The 5,932-nt window shown below is 53.1% G+C and overlaps 1 protein-coding gene across 1 annotated transcript in view; it reads left to right on the forward strand.

Moving 5' to 3' along the window:
- Positions 1-2,658: 2,658 nt before the first annotated feature.
- KATNAL1 (katanin catalytic subunit A1 like 1) overlaps positions 2,659-5,932 on the forward strand; it is an 83,331-nt gene continuing 80,057 nt past the window's right edge. The window contains exon 1 of the mRNA XM_075592168.1: positions 2,659-2,779. The gene's annotated coding sequence lies outside the window, so the exon portion shown is untranslated. The remainder of the gene's footprint in view (positions 2,780-5,932) is intronic.

Here is a 5,932-nt window from a genome sequence, read left to right on the forward strand (position 1 = left end):
CCTTGAACTGGGCCAGGGGCTCAGCCTCGTCGTCTTCGCTTGTGTAAGACTGGTTCAGCAGTTCTACCAACTCGAGAGCAGGAACTTCTCCCTGTGTGTCCCGATGCGTTCGTACCAGTTGTGCGGCCGGGGGTCAGAGACACTCAAGCAACCTCTGTCGCTTGACCGCTTCCGAGCACGACCACTCGTCTAGCACGTGGAGAGCATGTGCCCTCCAAGTCTCAAACCCTTCTTCTCCTAAGGGTGTTGGCACTATCCAGGAGAAGACCTTGAGCTTTCTGTAATTCTGCGAATGTGAAGACATAGTTAGGGCCTCCACTAGTTGCGGTAGGGTTACTCCTAAATTGGAAGTTCCCAGAGACAAGTGGCTATAAACTGGGCTCTGATTAGGAGTTGGGTCAGGGTTACTCTGACACCGGCTGACGGTAGGTGTCTTGGGTATCACACTTGAGGTGAAAGTGAACCTGGGTACAGGTAGGTCTGCTCAAACTGGGGTACTTGCGGCCATCCATCCCCCAGGACTGTAGGAGGTGGACGCTTCAGCGTGAGAAAGGACCTTGGCGGAGAGCCCGGAGATGGCCAGTCTAGCCTGATAGGGAACCTCAGAGGCAAGTCTCGGAGTGAAGGTCCCTATGGAGGTTGGTAACTCAGGGTATATCAGTGGATGTCCTGTGGGCAGGGCCTCAGATGGATTTAGGGCCTGAGGGACCGTGTCCAAGAATATATCATGTTCTGTGGCCAATAGTATGGCACTAGAATGGAAATCTGCATCAAGTTTGCGGCCTAAGACCCTGGCATTGGCGAGACCCAGGAAGTTTTGTGCATGGTCACCGTTAGCAGTTATTGAGGTAAGTAGGGATACTCCTCCCACAGCAACCACGTGGCACGGGGACATGCGGTACTCTAGGGCCCAGTCATGGACCTGTTGCCCGGTGGGTGTGAACATGGCTGTCTGAAGGGTTTCACAAATTTAGACTACTGAGCAGGGCACCCCAGGTCTGAGATCTCAGCAGCGCCTCCAAATGTATCCCCCTCCCCCCGTGTCTAGGGTGACCACGTGTGCTGCTATTACCTGAGTGGCAAAAAGGAGGCCTGATCCTCTGCCACTGGGAGCCTGGGGTGTGTGTAATGAATATACTAACAGCGCCTCCACCTGGCAAGGATCCTCACACAGTGGGATAGCCCCTCTTAAGACAATACGATCAGTAATTGCACACAAGGGTATATGTAACAGTATTTAATGGACAGTAATCTATAACAGGAACAATACAACATAACATATAACAATACAATATATATATATATATATATAGCACCAGTGTCCCAGTGTCCAGGCCACAATAGCCAATCCCAACCCAAGTGTGTGACAGCGTTGCCCTCGTGTATTGTTGGTGCACTTGTAGATATACCTGCCCGGGCGCTCCAGCACCCGGGTGCCGCTGGGAACTAACAAACAACCGATCAGTCTGTCCACCGAAGATCCGCTCTGCGTGGGGTAGTATCCGGTTGGAAGGTCCCACCTTAGGATAGTCTCTAGTTTGATGGCCTGGTCTGGTCCCAGACGCAGGCAGCGCACACCGCGTGCATCCGTGGCATATATGCTGACTAACACTATATTGCTAAGGGAAGGGTCCCTGTCTAGGGGCAATTCCTGCAGCACACAAGCTATTAGTGATGAGGTCTAGCTGGGACCTATGGGGATGTTCTTACCTAGTCCAGTTGAGCACTTCTCCCTGGACATTACTTATCCCCTTGCTATCCTGCTTACAACAAACTGTCCCCTTAACTGTCAGAATTCTAACTGCCATACATCTCTCAGCCCTATTGGTTGCTTGGCAACATGTCCTGCAGCCCCAGAGGCTCCTGAAACTTGTAGTTCCCCTGCTGTGCTATACTCCTATGGAAAGGTAAGGGGACCAGGGGGACCCAGGCTATATACACTAATGGCACTATATAAATAAAGACATACATACACTGTCATCAAGCTGGCCATGCAACTGCCTGTCTCCAAATAGGCAAATCTCAGAACTGTCAGCTAATAACAGCAGCTTGAAGATCAATAACTGATTTGATAAATGATCTGCGTGTTTCAGGGAAATGATCACTCTTATTTTATGGAATTTATTATGGAGATAAACAAGACGTGGAAATGATCTTTGCTTATAACAAATTACATGCGCTGCGATGCCTCCATTGCTTGTAAATTGGTGTATTCCACAAGAACAGAGGATTTAACGTATCCGTCATACACACAATGTTGCATTGTGCATTGTGCATTTCATACTGGGTCTCCTCCTTCCTCTCACCAGACCGCCTTCTCACGTAAATACTCCTTGGGGGTGGGGGGCGTGTCCGTTTATATCCGGGCGTCCTCCCGCATCCATGGCAACGCGCAAACAAGGCGGATAACGGCCGGGACAGCCACATGGCAACATAGGCAGAAACACGGGTGACAATAGCACGCCGGTTACACATACCTCATAATTCCGTACCCGGTATAAGAAGCCGCCCGCTATCACCGCCTGAGATTGCTGTCATCACACCATAACCGGTGTCACTGACTACGACGAATGAGCGCAAAGGATGCTGGGCGTTGTAGTCCATTGTCCCGCCTAAGGTTGTAAACATAGTGGAGCTTGAACTACAAGTACCGAGAGACCCCGCGGGGAAAGGACCATAATACGCCGGTCTGTTGCTGGCCCCAGTTTATTTGTCCCTAATTGGAGCCTGCAATTACTTACAACCCCAGGATCCGACTCCACACAGAGGGGTTGACCAGGTAGGGGACCTGCAGCACAGGGAAAGGAGATGGTAAGGGTGTTAAAGGGAGGATGTGCGGTACGGTGAGCTGAGCATCATTACAGCTCTACCCACCCTATACAAGCAAACTAAGCAATTATTTAAGTCCACAACTAGTAAAGGGTTGGACTAATATCATTATTTTTCTGCATTTAAATAAACTAAGTCATACAGTATTTTACATTTAGTTTTTACATGCTTCTTTGCATTGAATGAAAAGCCCTCATTTGCGTTCTTACCCCATTTTGAGATGTGTAGGTCATGTTAAAGGACGGGTGGGGTAAGGATCGTGGACTGCTTAACCCTTTCACTGCCCCTCTGGCAGCAAATGGGTTAAATGTTTCAGGTTAAGGCCTCGTCCAGGGTGATGCTGAGCGGGCGCTTGTGCTGTCCATGATGAAACACATTGTTGCAATGTGTGTGGCCAGCGTGAGCGAGCTCCTGCGCATGCACAGCGCTTAGCTGTTTGCTGAAGCAAGGAAATTTGAATATGCCGTTCGCTGCCACGTCACATAAGCGGTTCGCCCAACGAGGCCGAATCAGCTCTGTGACGTCATGGCAGCGCCCCCTGACACCCCCGGTCCCGACACCCCCACAAATCGCTAAGCAGAGTGCAGGACGTCACCGTGCACGAGCGCCAACGTGCTTGCTCCCTGCCTGGCTGCAGCCTAAGGCCGTGCCTATAGTGCTGTCGATGGCGACACGGCGGGTGACGTCACCCGTCGCCACTGGCAAAAGTTATGTTTCGGCGGGGTCGCGGGATTCCGGCAATTTGATTTGTTCAAGGGCCGTCACGTGACGCAACAGCCCTTGAAAAATCAAATTTTGCCGGCATCCAGTTTCGGCGATGTCGCTCCATCGCTTTGTCGTTGTCGCGCGCACTATAAGTGCACGCGGCGGCAATGTATTTGTTTTCGGGCGACGACGCATCGCCGGCACTATAAGCGCCGCCTATGGCTGGGTCCCCGCTAGCGCTGAGCAGGCGGCGCACGCTGAGTTCACTTTGTGCAAAGTGAATTCTCACGTCCCCGCTTGCGGCGCGCGCTCGGGCACGCACAAACTCCCAAGGTTGGCACTTGGGAAGTAAAAAAAAGTGTTCGAAGCACGCGCAACAGGCCCCCCATGCAATCCCCTTGCGCGTGCTCGCAAAATTCGCAGGACACCGCGCTCATGCTTTCTAGAGTTGATGACGTCATCACTGAAGTATGAGCGCGGTCTGTGCCAGCGGAGGCTGCGGCCCCGCTAGCGCTGAGCGCGCTGGCGCTCAAAGCATGCGTGGCGGGTGTCCTGCGTCTGCTCGCGTATATATGCTGCATATATATATGCAGTGTTCGACAAATCACCCAAAAATCTACTCGCCCAACCAAAAAATCTACTCGCCACCTAGTCCCGCTCCCAACCCCGCCCCTTGCCCCGCCCCCAACCCCGCCCCTAGTCCCACCCCCAACCCCGCTTTAAAATAAAATATATAAATAAAATACATTTAATAAATTCCTAGTCAGAACAACATTCGTTTTTGACAAATGTATTTATTGTATTACATTATACTACAATTAGTCCTTGTTACGTGTGTGTGTGTGTGTGTGTGTAAATGTCGGATCTAGAATTAAAAGCCAGGTGTGAATGACTAGTTTCCTGAACCCCTTAACCAGTGTCTGGATGCCCCCGCTTCACAATATCTAAAGCAGCGATCTTACCTGATCCGCAGTCCCTCAATGTCCAGGTACCTCATTCCCGCAATGTTATACATTGGAGGGGAGGTGTTCCCTACCTGTCTGCTGGGTTAGGGGGGGGTGGTTCCGATGTCTTCCGTGTGAAGCTTGAGTCAGATCTGGAAGAAAGCAGTATAGGGCAGTTAAGATTTTGGTGTAGTATAGGGCAGTTAAGATATATAGGGTAAATAAGAGCTCCAGATCCAGAGTGTGAGTGACAGAGAGAGAGTGTGGGGGAGAGAGAGAGAGAGAGAGAGAGTGCGGGGGGGAGAGAGAGAGAGTGCGGGGGGGAGAGAGAGAGAGTGTGGGGGGGGGAGAGAGAGAGAGTGTGGGGGGGAGAGAGAGAGTGTGGGGGAGAGAGAGAGTGTGGGGGAGAGAGAGAGAGTGTGGGGGAGAGAGAGAGAGTGGTGAGAGAGATTGTGGGGGAGAGGGAGAGTGTGGGGGAGAGAGAGAGTGTGGGGGAGAGAGAGTGTGGGGGAGAGAGAGAGAGTGTGGGGGAGAGAGAGAGAGTGTGGGAGGAGAGAGAGTGTGTGGGGGAGAGAGAGTGTGGGGGAGAGAGAGAGAGAGAGTGTGGGGGAGAGAGAGAGTGTGGGGGAGAGAGAGAGTGTGGGGGAGAGAGAGAGAGTGTGGGGGAGAGAGAGAGAGTGTGGGGGAGAGGGAGAGTGTGGGAGAGAGAGAGAGAGTGTGGGGGGAGAGAGAGAGTGTGGGGGAGAGAGAGAGAGTGTGGGGGAGAGAGAGAGATTGTGGGGGAGAGAGAGAGTGTGGGGGAGAGAGAGAGTGTGGGGGAGAGAGAGAGAGTGTGGGGGGAGAGAGAGTGTGTGGGGGAGAGAGAGAGAGTGTGGGGGAGAGAGAGAGAGTGTGGGGGAGAGAGAGAGAGTGTGGGGGAGAGAGAGAGAGTGTGGGGGAGAGAGAGAGAGTGTGGGGGAGAGAGAGAGAGTGTGGGGGGGAGAGAGAGTGTGGGGGAGAGGGAGAGTGTGGGGGAGAGAGAGAGTGTGGGGGGAGAGAGAGAGTGTGGGGGAGAGAGAGAGAGTGTGGGGGAGAGAGAGAGATTGTGGGGGAGAGAGAGAGTGTGGGGGAGAGAGAGTGTGGGGGAGAGAGAGAGAGTGTGGGGGAGAGAGAGAGAGTGTGGGGGAGAGAGAGAGTGTGGGGGAGAGAGAGAGAGTGTGGGGGAGAGAGAGTGTGTGGGGGAGAGAGAGAGAGTGTGGGGGAGAGAGAGAGAGTGTGGGGGAGAGAGAGAGTGTGGGGGAGAGGGAGAGTGTGGGGGAGAGGGAGAGTGTGGGGGAGAGAGAGAGTGTGGGGGGAGAGAGAGAGAGTGTGGGGGGGAGAGAGTGTGTGGGGGGGAGAGAGTGTGGGGGAGAGAGAGTGTGGGGGAGAGAGAGTGTGGGGGAGAGAGAGTGTGGGGGAGAGAGAGAGAATGTGGG

Source organism: Ascaphus truei, chromosome 3 (genome assembly GCF_040206685.1).
Source record: "Ascaphus truei isolate aAscTru1 chromosome 3, aAscTru1.hap1, whole genome shotgun sequence".
In the NCBI taxonomy this organism is placed as follows: Eukaryota; Metazoa; Chordata; class Amphibia; order Anura; family Ascaphidae; genus Ascaphus; species Ascaphus truei.